The sequence below is a fragment of the Cataglyphis hispanica genome, chromosome 1 (genome assembly GCF_021464435.1).
Source record: "Cataglyphis hispanica isolate Lineage 1 chromosome 1, ULB_Chis1_1.0, whole genome shotgun sequence".
NCBI lineage: Eukaryota > Metazoa > Arthropoda > Insecta > Hymenoptera > Formicidae > Cataglyphis > Cataglyphis hispanica.
Genome location: NC_065954.1, coordinates 6,289,077 through 6,305,406, shown reverse-complemented (window position 1 = coordinate 6,305,406; position 16,330 = coordinate 6,289,077). Strand labels below are relative to the sequence as shown.

Genomic DNA, 16,330 nt, shown 5'->3' with positions numbered 1-16,330 from the left:
CGAGCTTCTCGTTCCCGGCGGCTTTTGCCGTCGACGCTGTCGGCTCTTACAACTCTTGACGCCGCACGCCGGTTAACGTTACGCCCGCGGAATGCAGTCGCGATCCCGCCGATCGCATCTCTCGGCCGTTGATCGGCGGTTCCTAATATATGCGTAATGCCCCGGGGCCGACCGCCTGTCCTCATTAACGCCTGGAACGGCCGGCTTGAGAACGGAGGGACGGAGCCTATAATCGACGCATATTGGCGAGGGGACAGCATAACGTGGCAGTTTCCGTGAACATGAATGCAGCTCATGTTTTGTCTCCTGTGATCTTTCTTTGTGCAAAAAAAAAAATAAATTATATTGTCACCCGGTATTCCAAGAGAAATAATCCCTTGTCTTAAATTGAGACTCGCTTGATTAAAGTGAGAAGATAATTGTGTGTAGAAATTGTTATTTTCTTCTTTAAATAGTTATATATTATATATGTAAAATATGCTTAATGTGAATATTAAATTTGATATAATAAAAAATATATGCATCAAATTTAATGAGCTCTAGCAATATTGTTGTGTTTCTTCGAATGGTAACTTTATGACACAGTATAATCAAATAATTAAATATTTAAATAATTAAATATTTTAAGATAGTAAATCTTAATCTAATAATATATAATCTAAAAATAAATAATATTTTATATAAATATTGTTTTTTTTTATCGAAATTTTCATCGAGAAACTCGGATCGTTGAAAATCCCTTACACGATGTATGTGACTGTTGTATATTTCAGAGAATCCTAAAGTTTTAATGAAATCATCAAAACTTTCGGTTTTGTGACAGATTACAAGTGGATAATCCGTAACATATTTAGGAACACGATGAATACGGATGCAATAAGGATCACATCGCGTCTCTCACGAAATATCAGAGACATAATCAATACGCGTTTCCCAATCGGTTTAAAATCGCAATTAAATCCACTTGCGTCAGCGATCTTAAACAGCATTTAAAACAAATTGTAATCTTAATCTGAAAAATAATGCAATAAATAAATAAATAATATTTAATTGTACGTATAAGCATGAATTTTGTATTATAATACAAAATTCATACATGTCATTATAATATTTCAAAGGAAACGTAAACGCAATATTCGATTCACGGAGATCGACGCTAAAATGTTCCAAAATAGAAAGGAGCTTCTCTCGCGGGCTGCCATAATCGTACATCATCCTTTTATCCGCTCGACCTATTCCTACAAAGTAGACGATCCGCCGCATAGCACCTAGACTGCTCGACTTTTTGGGGTAAGCTTCAATAATACAGCCGGTGGGAAATTGTGATCGAAGGATACTATTGGAAAGCGATACCTTAGCCGAGCGCTTGAATAAGTGATGGAACAATATTTTTAAAACGCCTATAATTCGTGGGCCAAGCCTCGCCTCCGCCCTATGGCGAACCTGTATTTATCGGCCCGTGGAGTATAGAGACGCGGCCAAGAAAGAAGGGCGATCATTTATGTCGGCGGGGTAGAGTCTCTCCGCCAAGAGTCTCCGTCGCTTTTTACTCTACAATCGGCGTGCGAGTCGAACCGCAGGATTATTGCGGCCATTTATCGGCGCCACCTAATGTTTTAGTAACGATGTCCGGCGGCGCACGTGCGCCTATCCCTGTTGGAGTCGTTCTTCTGGTTTACGGTATAAAATTTCGTGGGTAAAACCCTCCGGAGAGCAGCCGGGGTCACGTGCATCGGAGAATATGTCGGATGGCTTAAAAGTAAATTCGTTTCTCGATGCAATGTGACGGCAAAGAATTCATTTTTAAGCCGCGTACTATCGATACAACGAGAATACGCTATCTTAAAAATAATTTACATAATTAACACACATAAACGTGTTATGTGATATTGATAAAAAAAAAAATAAATAAATAAACTTCGCCAAAAAATTTGCCATTAAATTATTTTACCAGGTATGTACTTGCGATACAAACACATATCTGTTATATGACCAATTGTATTCGTTGTACAATATTCTAGCAATACACGATTTTTTTTTTTTTGGTAAACACCGCGCGCGGTTGCATGAATAAGGCTATCGCTGAAACATATACATATACCAATCTTTATATCAGAGAAACCGTCGTGAGCAAAGCGAATAATAATGTTGTGCGAGAAAGCAAGCAATATTCAATCGGAGAATTTATATCGGCCATACGTATGCAAATGACCAAGCACGTGGCACTGATTTGATGAAAATGTCCGTTTCGCGATCCACTGTTCGCTGATAAAATGAAAGAATTTATTCTCCGCGTACCAATTTGCTCGCTTCTACTCGGATTACGCGATACTTGAAATTCTCGAGACTTTACGATGCGGTCTATTATTAGTCGCGTACTCGACTTGGCGCGTTTAAAAGGTGCCACGTCGTTCTCACGGAATCATCGGAACGGCATAGGGGGCTGCAATATCACCGATCATCCAGGGAGCGTATCGCGCACCTTGCGAGGCACGAGCTGTCTCTCGCGACTGTCACTAGATGCGGTATATCTCGTTAAAACTCTACCGTCCGGCCGTTTTACGATTTCGATCGACTATAAAGCTTATCTAGCTTTCTATTCGATTGGTATGTATAAAGGCGGATGGACCGACTACTTTCTCGCGCCCGCATTGGATTGTCGTGAAAGCAGGACGCGCTTCTTATATACGCGCGCATATACTCGCGACGCGAGTCATCGTCTTCATTGTACGTATCTACTTGCCGTTGTATTTTCTTGGCTGAACGCACTGGTACATTCGTATTCATCAAAGTGTGTTTTGCCGTTTCCACAATCTTTTTTTTTTCAATTTTAAGGGAAAGATTTTACCGCCTATATAGCAAATTATTAGGAAATTTTTTATCATCATGTCAATTTTTAATATATATACTTACGTATGCTTTTTCTGAAAATTCTTTCGGCAAGTTTTTTTTTTTATCACAACAATTAAAATGTGAATAATTATTGGTAACTTATAATTTGAAATCTCATCGCTCGGTCGTTTGTGCAATATAATGCATCTACATACCTGCTATAATTTCCTTATATTATGCATTATGTCAGCTACTAATGATCAACCTCGCGACTCAGCACTATTTGTCTTTGCGCACCGAGCGTATAATTCTTCGATATTATGCATGAAACATTATAACGCTAATTGGCGCTCATTTCGCGCTACTGCCTCTTGTTAAAAGGCGGTACATGTGCGCCGCTGCCGCCACTGCGAAACCTGTTCGTACACCTGCGCGGCGGACCCATTGCATATCTGGAATCCCGTTTGGGCGTAACGCGCTAACGTAAGGTCACCGCGAGTATATCAACGTCTCGAAGTACGTCCGTTATATTGATTGCGAGAACACAAGATACCTGACCTGAAACCACGCGCGCGCACGACGGCTTATGGCGGGGAGGAGGTAGCAGGCGCGGATTCCACTGTAGCGTGCAAGCGGAAGCCTTCATCATGATTATCATCATATCTCCGCTAGACATCAAAGACTTATCTTTCTGCCTGTCTCGGTCTCTCTCTCTCTCTGTCTCATTCCCGTCTCCCATCTCCCCCCCCCCCCCCCTCCACCCTCTCCCTCTTTACCATTCTCTCCCTTCCTCTCTCTCTTCGTTTCATGGTCCCGGTCTCCCTTCCTCTGCCCCTTTTCCGTGGCCTTTACGCCCTTTCTCTGCCTAGCTAGCTCTCTGTATCCCCCGACGATTCTCTCCTTCGCTTCCTCGCCCTTTCATCCCCCGCGCTCCCATCCTTCTATCGCCTCTTTCTCTCCAAGCAGTGCGCGCGTGGCTTTGGGGTTCCGAGAGATGACCATTTATAAATTACTCCCGGCTTCCTTGATACAGAATGCATCGGTTGATACGCGGCTAGTCCATTACGTAAAATTAATACATCGCTTTCTTGCGATCATGTATGTGAGAGAATGTTGATAGTTACCTGCGCGAATTATTTTTCTTCGAAATTCCGTGGAAGGCATTATTGATACGTTATAAAAATAATATTTCGATTTTTTGTCAATTGATTTGATGAAGAGGATAACGCGATGATTGTAAAATGAAAAAGATAGAAAAATATTGAACATACATAAAAATATAGCCAAAAAGAACAGATCTAATCCATTGTTCGCGTAACTATACGCCCCTCAGCACAATTCTCTGTCAATGTCTTCTCTCTCAGTTAGGTCGGAAGAATAATATTATAACGCAACAAAAAAAAAAAAAAAGAGAGAGATCTAGAGAAGTAGAAACAGAGGCGGAGGGGAAGAGAAGGGAGGAGGGCGCGGAACAAACACATGTTGCACACTCGCCGGCTGCTGGCTCCGCTCGCGAGGAGAGAGTCTCTCTCTTTTTGACTTCTCTCGTCGCGACGCGTAACGTAAGACTAACAACACAATGGAAGCAACAGCTGCATGATAGATGGTAGCTGCTGGATCAACCAACCGACTGGCCGGCACCGCCGATTCTGACGCTTTTTCTTCTGGGCCCTGATTCTTCTCTTGCGGTTTAGATCTATTGTTATCCATTTACTCGAGCACGATCCGGAAAAATAAATGACAAGAAAAGTACATTACGCGGAAATTTGATGCTTATATCAACTCGACGACATCGCGTCTCTCGATATATATTTCGGCGTGAGTTTTGTTTATCAGCCGAAAAAGACCTTCTGCAAGACATCTGGCTGGGAGTGTTCACCGATATGCGTCACGCTTTATTGTGGACCAATAAGGCTTCTCCAATCGCGAGGCGATTTCTCGAGATCCCTTTTAGCCAGTGATTTATGGAACCGATATGATTTACACGACGCGGGGAGTAAGTGGTGCGCGCTGCTGTCTCTATTGATAGACATGAGTGTTTTTGATATTACATATGATAGCGCCGAAATAATCTGTAAGAACATTATATCTTTTCACTTATCACGCGAGCAATCCTTTCGGAATTCTGCCGATTTCGCAATATTTTCAGACGGCAGAAAATTTAGGTGATAATGTCTGGAGTGATGTTTTATATGCAGCATATGCAATGACGGTGCACAAGACAGATCAGGTAACTACATATCAGATATCTGTATCCATCTCGCATCAATACACGTTAAACAACGAAGATTAAAATAATAGGAGCGCTTATCGATGAGCGCAATTTGCGTAATGGCGCGGACGATCAAGCAGAGAATAATATGCGCGTATATAAGAGATACAAGGAGCGCTACCGTGAGCTCGCTTGCAGCCGACGCCAACACACGATGCAACCTCCAATTAGCCTCTCATTGAATCTCGAAAGAGGAAGGAGCGGAACAAGAGGCCGGTTCTCGTCGCCGGCTCGCGCTCCGTGCCCGCGCGGCCATTCGCGTACGCCATTGTCATCCATTTGTTCATACAAATCCCTGACTGTAATCGTTTAATGCTCACATTCATCGCGGCGGCATTGTGCCGCCGCCGGTGCGTTAGTCCTTGGCACGCATGCGTAGTCGCGTCCTCCGACAAGGAGCTTAGGGCCTTAAGACGAGCTTCGTGCGACCGTACGCAACCGATGTGTGGTATCGTCTCTTCTCCTCCCTCTTCCCCTTCGGTAAACGTCCGGAGATATGCACGTGTGTGCGATTATACATGCAAGAGAGATCCAACGTTTCGCTATATCGTCGAATTTGGGCTGCTCGTCGTCATGCGCACCTCTCACCCCCACCAATTAATCTCCGCCGTCGGAAATTCTTCTCGCGCCTTAAACGGCGAATCCATTGTGACGTCTTCCTTCAGCGATTAGTGAATTGCTCACGTCTTTGAAGACTGATACCCGTGTCTATATTTGACACAATATATACGAATATTTGTATAGAATGTAGCATATATGTATTATTGGAAAATGTCAATTGTATAAAAATAAAATAAAATTATCGTTTCGAATGCTTTATCATATTTTCGATCAATTTCTGTGTTAAGTATATATTCCTCATATTTTACGAAAAGTTTATTGGAAAAATATCAATTTAATTTCTCTCCATTCAACCACCATGTATCGATGAATTTATCACAATCACCTCTTCTCTCCATTCGTCTCTCGCTCCTGCCACCGATGGCCGGCTGTTGATACCAACGTTATGTTTTCGAGATGCGCCACGCTCACAATGGATAATGCCTCGCGGGCACCGCGCTTTTAGCAGCAATCTAACGGCACTCAGTGCGCGCGCGCATGTGTGTATGTACATATTGAGTGCGCACACGAAGGCCCCGGGACCAGAGATAGCGCGTTGACTGAATACCGCACACGCACACCGAGCGTGCGAGCCCGTTGCCTCTTTGTGGGACGCTCAAAGAGCACAATGTCCATAGTCCGAAGCCGACAATGGGCCCTCCACAACTGGTTAATATCAAGGTTGTTTGAAGGGTAGCCCCTGATCGCGCTCGCGCGCGATGAGCGTCCGCGGTTGTCCTCCTTGTCGTCTCGTGATGCGCGCTCTCGTGAGAGTGCAGCATTGTATTATTGGCGAAGGATAAGGCCGCTCCTCGGCGGACGCCGACCGACTTTGTCGCTCTTCGCACAGTACGTACGTCCGCCTGATGATTTTTAACGAATTGCAAGGAAAGAGCCGCGATGTTTTCCCGGTGATTTCTCCCGGCAGCTACGACCTCGCGCTTTCTAATGACACGTTACATTTTGCACTGTATGCTTTGTGTGCATCTCGCACAATGACTTTTACGATGGATTCACATCGAAAGATTTTGCATCGTAAAATGATGTTACATTTTATTGGCGAATTCTTAAATAAATATGCAGATGATCTTTCTTTTGCAAAAATCGAGCGTCTTACTTTTTTATGTTTAAGTCAAAAATATAATTAATCGATTGTTTTCCAATAACGTCTTCCTATTCAGAAATATTTGCAAGGACATATTCTTTCCTTATCGATTATTCCTATTTAACGTAAAAACACAATCATTATCTACACAGTCTGCATGATAAATATTTACACGTTTGACATATTGTGTGATTATATAACCGATTGTATCGATGTCAATTGCCGAACAAATACTTTCTTTCTTGATATAATTTCAATAGCATAATTTAACAAAAATGGGATTTGCGTACACATCGGTGCACATTCAGCTCGATGAAAAACACATGCAGCGATCGACATGTTTTGTCACTTTTTATTAAGAAATACTTTGTCAGGTATCGCAACACTTGTGACTTGTGATGTATAATTGCAAGATAAAATGTTAATAGTTAATAGTTGGACAATTATGTGCTCGATCAATTGCATGTCACTGTATTGTTTTGTCATTGTTGGGATAGTATGAATCTCACGTACTTATAAATTTATATCAATATTATTTTAAATAATTTAATAATTAAAAAAAATATTTATAAAAATTTTCATGTATTTTGATTGATTTTTAGCTAATATTGCTTATTAAAATATGTTGTCAGAAATTTTAGTAACCATGAGTTTGTCATACTATTTACAATTCACTTGAATAGAAGGAAGCCAAGCGCGGAAGGAGACTAATTAAAAAACACATGGTCTCTTTAAAAAGAAAACTTTCCCGTCCTTTGGTCGAATTTGTAAACAACGAATCGCATTCGCGCCCGTTAAAAGGGAGAGAAAACCAGGACGGATGATGGAACACGGAGACGCAGAAAGGGAGATTGTGTTCTCTAGGGAACAGTCAAAGCAGACGGTGTCCCTATAATGATGTTCTTGGGCATCAAACCAAGAACGATGCTCTTTGAACGTTCAATGCGGTGCTGCCTATGAACGCGATGAGAATAATAAGGCCCGAAATTACTGTTGTATAATTCACTAATTTACATTTGAACTTTAAAATAATACATTTCACTAGAGAGATATGCATTTCAAATATTTTTGTACATTCTTATAGTCTAATATCAAAAATGTAATTATTACACATTTGTAGCAAGAATCATGTTCTTCAAAATGATTATTTCTTGATAATCTCTTGCTTTAATTACACTTAATATATAAAATAAAAAAATAATAATAATTTAAAGATAATTTCTCTTAAGACTACGTCATTCAAAAATAAGAACATTGATATGCTTATATATGTTTAATTTTATAAAAAAATGTCTATAATTTTTATATAATTATTTTAGAAATATTTAATGATACATTAAATTTAGATAAACGCACACAACGGACGAGTTCCGCTATGTAACAAGTGAGATTGAGTTACGGTCACCTGATCGCTACGAACTAACGTATAATAATGTCGAGATTTGAAAGGCTGTTTCGTGAGTGCGGGGGTGTTACCGTTAAACAAACGCGTCGCGTGCGTGCGCCTTAACGCGCCTGAGTTTGAAATTGCCAGGTTCGCGAAAAAGCCTGCAATTATATGTAAATTTATGTAGAGCGGCGCATCATTAAGGCGATCGTGAATTATGAAGTTACGATCGTGAGCGCGTGGTCATATGTGGCGTCCGCGTCTAATTGACCTATCGTCTACTCCACGCTTCAGCGAGTTTTTACGTGCAAATATCTCTTTTTTCCCGACAAATTGTTTAAATATATTTAATTACAAATTATTATAGTCAAGCAGGATTTGTACATGTAAATATTGGAATGCTGATATATATTTTCAATATAATATTATTGCGTTTAGAATTTTACACCTATTAAAATAAAAATCTATTTACCCAAATCTGTTTTCCCAAATTATTTTTTTTTTCAACTTTATACGAAAAATTTATATGTTCCCAGTAGTTTTCGATAATATTTTGCTAATTATTTTCAATAATATATAAGACAATTATTTTTGACCAATTTAAATTAATCTGCTTTCTGTAATTTTATCTTATATCATGACAATTATATATAGCAGGTAATTATCGAAAAGTGAAATCGAATTAAAAAGTAAAATTCGCGTCTCCTGACAGCACACATTTGATGAAATAAAGCATGCCAAACTACAAATTACATTTCTCGCGCGATCGTTCCAAGTGTCTGGCAGACCGGTTGTATGTACGGGGCTTCAAACATCACTATTTCTTTTTTATTCCGCGTCGGAGTGATGTGGTTGCTATCAGAGAGAAAGAGAAGCGCGAGCGCCGCGACGCACCGCATCGAGAGGGGAATGACAGGTCGGCCCCGTCCGTCCTCTTCCCGAGGGAGCAGCAATTTATAAATAATTGAGCCGAGTCCGGTAAAAAATGAATTACGCGTCCCTGTACAATATGAGGAGTTGCTTTACAGTAAAACGAGTAAGGGACCCGCGAGACCCGTGGCATCGTCATAGAAGCGATGCTGTCGCGGGGTCGCGCGGAAGCGACTATCGGCGAAGAGGGTATAGCGACACCGAGATAGAAGAAGAGAAAGAGAGACAGATAGGGTAACATAAGCCGCATCAATTTTGCAATTGGAGAATTTTATGTTCGCGCGGGCTCTATACATTATGGACAAGCTTTTGCCGCGACGTCTACCCATCTCGACCGACCGTTTGGTTCTTGGGCTTGCGTCTTTTCTTTTCTTTTTTTTTACTCGTGGCTTTCATTAGATTAGGGACCAATAGTTTTGTTTTCGCAGCTCGTTTTACTGAATATTTGAGGCTCGAGAAAATGAAGCTCGAATATTGCGTATGCTTCGCGAAATATGATACAAATTTGATATTGCAATTTTTATTCATTATAAAAATAATAATTATACGTTACATAAAAGAAGAGAATATGCCTTATACATACACATATTGTCTCCGATTAGTTAATTAGCATTATGATTATTAATACATGTGTCGGTAGTTATTAATCCCTTTTAGCAATCATACTCACTCTCATATTTATTAATACATACATTAAAAAATCGCGCATTTTGAAAGGTGAAATGTCATCTGTTTTTATTTTAGCAATTTTAGCATTAATAGGCTAATAAATCGTCTATATTTTTTTATAATCATCGTTGCATAATTAGCATGAATAATGTATTTTTAATGAATATTAGTTTATGAGTGAAATATGTTTATTACAAAAGATGGAGAGAAAGATCTCCATCTCACAAATCGTAGAGAGCATTTATAAATGATTATTTATATTTATGAAATTGATGTATAAAATTTTATAGATTGCGATGTCCCTCTTTTTGGAGCCGATAACTAAAAAGTAGGATTTTGTATTGTCATCCAACCGGTTTGTGATTACCGAATGACAGGCCAACGTTCGAATTATACTCAGAATCTACGTAATTATAATATTATTGTCATCAATATACATAAATAAGAAAACGTGGCAGGTAAAAGATAAAAGATTTCGCAAAAACTGGCTATCACGTGAAATCAACTTATTTAATGTGCCACATCGATTTAAAGCCGTGATATATGTGATAGCCGTGATATATATTTAATGTATTTAAAATTCATACATGATATTTGATAAAAATCAATTAACAAACTGAACAGAATATTTGAATAAAAAAAAATGTACTCTCTAGGATTTAATTATATTATGAATGTATTTTTACGTTAAAAATAATCTCGTTTCGCGTAACCTAACTTGTGTTGCACATGAATGAAAAAGCTGACTCCGTATTTTAATTCTTTCACATGTAATCTTATAGCAAAGAATATCTTCCTTCGTTGTTCGACTAAAATTAAGAAAACAAATATTACAGAAGCGCCGCGAGATAAAAGGAAAAGTAATACGGTGCAATTCGAAAGATAAAGTCGGTAATGCTTTTGGCTTCCGCGCAAACATCGTTTTAATCCCCATTTCAACAAAGTCCCAGGCACAGAAAGGACCGGGAAGTTATATCCCTGCAAAGAGAAACAGCGCGAAAGAGGCGTCGGGAAGGGAGAGGAGAGTAGCGGGTTGAATCGAGGCGAGTAATCAGGGAGACATTATTTTCCCTTTGAGACCTCCCATGTTTTATTACGAAGGAAAACGTATAATCCGCTTGTGCAATTCGGGCGACCGAGCTCGTCCCTGTTTCGTCGTCTTTAGTTCGCCGATCATTCGCAATTGACGTGCTCGATGGAATCCACAACGCGCTCGAATACCGGTCGAGGGTTGCCCCGCCGATCTTTAGCTTTCCCTCGAATTTATTGACAAGTACAACGAAGAAATGATGAAAGAATTCCGATGTGTAAAATATTGTAGCAAGAGAATTTGAGAAATATTATCCAGCTGTCGATGACACAAAATAAATTCTTAAAATCGATTCTTGGATGGATATAAATGATAATGAAATTTATTCGACTAAGTAAGCGATACTAATTGCTGCTTTGCGACTCGTCGTAATTCAACCAGTAACAGTACCTACATCAGTTTCGAGCTCCGCTTCGAATATCGCCCGAGATCTTTGTCGCGACTGCGAGACGTGGAATTCTTATTCCATGGCGTTCCATTATACGCGCCGAAAAAAATATTGCCCCTTCGCGCTCTTTCTTTCGCGGCTTCGCTCATCGCCCAGAGAATAACATTCGCACTTTACGATTATGCTTGCCTACGTTTTTTTTTATCAAAGAGGCCGGGCTTTCTCGGCGTCAACGGCAGATTCACGATCGGCTGTTCCACGCACACACAGACCTCGATTAAAGTCGACGACAACAGCTACTATGGGGTACACGTTCAACGGCCAGCGAGTTCCGCATAAATCGAGAATTAAATAGACAAGCTTCCCAGGATCTGCATAATCTCGCGAGAGTGTGTTAATCCTGGGCGAGGTATTCTAAAGAGGTATTATTCGTCGAAGAGACTACCAAGAAGATGCTCCTTGTAATTTCTTTCATTATACCCGTGCAAATATATGCATTTGAAATTGTTTAAATATAAAAACGTATAAATAGTATAAATCATAATATGCAAATTGTAAATAAATATACAAATATTTGATATAATTATTTGTAATTAGCATCTTTGATTTATTAAACTACAATGAGAATATTTTTATATGCAATGATAGTAAGAAATAAATTTTCAAACTAATGGATGCAAAAAAAAAAACACATTGCAATAAGCACGATGTTATTTTTAATTATATGTTTAATTATATATTTTACTTGATATTTTTGAAACACCATTTGTGTCATTTTAACGACCATACGGTGACCGGATGTCATAATGACGTACCGACAAAAGAGCGTCTTAACTTCTTTTTCCTCTTTTCTTTTTCGCCTCCCTCGCCTCTGTAGTTTTATCCACGACACATGATCATGCGTTCTTCGCATATTTTCAATTCGTTGTTATTTTAACTCGCTATCTGCAGATGATCGAGATTCAAATATATGAGTATGTATTATGTGTTGTCGAGGCCCGATATTCTTAAAGCACTTGTCGTTGCCAAAAATTTGAGTTATCGTTAATAACTTTGGCGACGGTGGCTGTTACCCGCGTTTCTGAGCACGCAAATGACGTGATACCTTTTTGTCCGAGGAAATAAAAATTTTGCAATAAAGAATCTCACCCGCTGTGTCAGGGCATTCCGCGTTTCACAAACATATGTATCAGCGCATATTGTCACATTTCTCTCTCCCTTTCCTCTCGTATACACTTCTTTTTTTTTTTTCAAAGACACAAACAAGATAAATGAATGTGGATTATTCCTACGCCTTTCTTCTTCCCGATTTCTCTTCTCACGCAAAGCGACTTTAATAATCGCGTAGAAGGAGCGTCAAAGTTACGATCAACAAATGCCGGGGAAAATATTATTTTTCGTTAAAGTTTACACGAGTATACTGAGATAACTTGTTTTTGTGATGCCGTCGCGTCCAAATTACTCCCAATTTAACGCGCTCCGCGCTTCGATCTGCTTTTTTTATCGAAAAAACGGAGGAACGAAATTGCGCGGAAGCGCAATGATTCGCATCGAGCATTCGCGAAGCACGTAATCACCATTGTGTAAACAGTGCTCTTTCCCACCGTCAAAAATCTCGAGCTAAACCGTATAACATTTTATCATCGTCTTGGAAGATACGCTGATACAAGTTTATTGACAATTGCTAGATGGAACGATGATACTGGCGTAGCCAGTACGATACCCGTAGCTGCGCGCTATTTACTTAGCGTTCCGCCATTGGTGGCATGTCAATATCACCGAATGCGATATACGTATTCGGGAATGGAAACCGATGTTCGAGGAATCCGTGAATTCGCGTTCGTCGCATCGTACATAAAAATTTCTGCGATTTACAAAAACAAAAGTAATTTTGATATTTTATGACATTCGTTAATATTAGAAAGGGGAATATTTTTCGATTTGCAAAATATGTAAGAAACGCGGACAAATAAAATCGTCTACCGCGCGCGATCGAATGAAGATCTCGTCGACAATTTTTTTAGTTGTCCGCAAAATGACAAGCGTTCAGTGGCTATCCATCAGCGATCGTCAATAAATCGAACCGTGCACGCGAATTGCACGTTCTCTCGCAACGGACGGTAATTCAATTCCGTTTACGCAATTTCGAACGGCAGAGCGATCGACGATCCAACGGGTGTCTTGATTGTGCCCGATCATTTTCAATGTTTCCTCGTCAAATCGTAACTCGTCGCTCGTCACCTCCCTATGACAAATCGTCGGAATGATTCTTTCGCCGAACCGGTTGCTACATGACGATCGCAATCTTCCACGCCTGATATCGAGGCAGTTCACTGCGCTTGTAAATTGATCGCGCTTATGTAGCGCCGTAGCTGAAAGTAATCTGCTCGTTAAGTACCATGGGGTCCCGAGAAAGACAGTGTCTGGAAAGTGAGACGATGACTGGGGGGAGACGGCGAGATCGCGATCGAGAAAACAACGACGATACCTCCGACATACGCGCAGTTAATGGCGGAAAGTCGCGAGCGCGGACGAGAAGTTTTGTTCTCGCTACATTTCTTGCCTGAAGTCAATCTTATGCGAGCAATGACGGAACTTGAACATTGCGTAAGCTCACGGTAACTCGTTTCCGTTTCATCGTGTAGTAACACTAATTGCTGGTTTGGAATTGTAAAGTAAAAACACGTTTCGTAATATATAAAATATCTGCTCTTTACCGCTGTTATTGATGGATTTTTTACAATGGATACTATTTTGATTGAAAATATATCGTTCATAGCAAATGATTTACTCTCATCATTAATTTATGCACTTTATCATTAAGTGCAAAATTAAATGTATATTGAAAAATTTGCTTGAAAATAATTAAAAACTAACACTATTTTATCGATCCGTTGGTTTTTTCACATTTAATTTCATCAAATATTTTTAATTTTATTTCATCATTATATGTTAAATAAGATTTTAAACAAACTTTTTCTATAAAGTTTAAACTCAAGAAAGCTTAATAATAATAATAATAATATATGCACAATTAATAATTAATGTTTAATTTTGTGCAGCTTGCTTTTTCGCTAATAAGCACATAGTTAAACTATGATTTCTACGTACCCAATCGGTTCCATTTCTGATGACAGATAAGAAATTGAATGTTCGATACACAATGAAAACGCAGAATATCCAACCCAACAAAGTCACACCTCACTAAATAGTACTTCCGCTTAGATTGTACTCTTCGTCGCGTCCTGAAAAACTACAACGCGCGATAAATCATTATTCTCGCCTTGTTCTTGCGATTGTACACGAGGAAGTTGGATCGCGAGCTGGATTTTCCGCTTCCGCGGTAGGAGAGCGCGTGTCTGTTTTTCGCAACGCCACCCCGTATATATCGCCTGGGAAAATAAATCTTGTGGACACTCACCGGCAGGGAGACTGGACACTGGAGGCTGTCACCGGACACGGGTTGCAGCGACTGCAGCATATCGCGTGCGTGAAAGAGAGGACGGCTATCAATGGCTGCATTATACAATACACTCGACGGTGCTGGATACGCCAATACGTGCTGGCCGGTGCGAGTGTGCGTATGCGCGCGCGCGGGCGTGCATCTCGTCAAGTATGCGTGCACTGCTATACAAAGTCGCGTATATATATGCACATATATATGTTTATATATATATATATATACATTGATACCACCGAACGAAGTGTGCTGTTCACCGCGCGCGGCAGGTATTGCCGTGAGGAGAGGCTCTCCGGCACGCATAACCCGTTCGCGTGCTCGCGAGCGCGAGACGGATGGACGAAAACGGCCGTGAACGACGAAGGGAGACGACACACGTTGTGCTCCACCCTGTTCTCGGTTTACTTTTCGACGAGCATTTCGCCGATTAGATATCGCTCTTTTGTAAACATTGTGCTACGAATGGGTTCGATTATTGTATGACATCCTCACCTCTTTCTCTCTTTCGATGTCTCTGCTACTCTCTTCCTCTCCCTCACATCTTTATCGGCCTTGATGCTATCATATACATGTACTTCGTTTCTGCTTCCCTCCTCCCCCCTCCCACTTTCCTGTCGCCATCGCAAACCCCCTGCCCCCCTCCCCCCCCACGTCCATTCTTCTCCTCTCTCTCTTTTTATTCTTTGTTCTGCATTCTCGTTTGATCTCACTCGACCGGATCGACCTGTTCACGTGTACACTCGCAATAACTATATCCAGCTTGGATCTTTCTTTTTTTGTCAGACTCTTACGCAGCTTGAAAATGGATTGACTTATTGTAAAATCGTGTGCCGCCGTTCGTGATTGTCCGCGTGTGTCTGAATACATGCTTAACCCAAACATCAAGTATTTTTCTCTCCACTTACACTGTCACGTGCGCGATTCTACGTAAATTCTATTTTTTACGTTTTTTACGCCTGGAGCACAATCGTACATACCCTATTGTCAAACAATATACCTACCGCGTACAATTCGATCGATCACTCGCAAAAGCAATCGTATAAATCATTTCGATAGCATATCAGCACCCGAAGGTATACAGAAGTGAGCTATCATGACTCTCTCTCTCTCTCTCTCTCTCTCTCTCTCTCTCTCTCTTTATCTCTATCTCTCTTCTCCGTCTGAATGACAAATTTTTTTACCGTATAATTTTTCCTATCTAATAACTTCATAAAACAAAATAAGATAACTTTAACACTTCAATAGATAAATGTCCATCTTTTTTTTCTTTAAAATAAAAAAGTTGAAAAAAAGTAAATGTAAGGTGCGGAGTCAAATGTTACAGATTCTATGAGAATCCATTTGATGAGATTGTATCAGAAAGTGCGCAGATTTCTAAAGTTTTAAAGTATTATTATATCATTACGTTATAACACGATTCCAATTGAAATACGCTTGTAACAAGCGTTTGTATGCAAGTGCAACAACTCGATAAACGAGTACCGAACAAGCTACGAACATGCTACGCAGAGATGTATCGCAAGGGGAATAAGTCACATCACTGATAAATCGCATTGGTATATAGTTAGACTATACGCGATGATAGATTTCGTAGTTA

The 16,330-nt window shown here is 40.1% G+C and overlaps 1 protein-coding gene across 2 annotated transcripts in view; it reads right to left on the bottom strand.

The window, feature by feature from the left end:
- The window catches only part of LOC126849872 (transcription factor SOX-5), a 144,397-nt gene that overhangs the window by 85,162 nt on the left and 42,905 nt on the right, over positions 1-16,330 (bottom strand). The gene's annotated exons all lie outside the window — the stretch shown is intronic.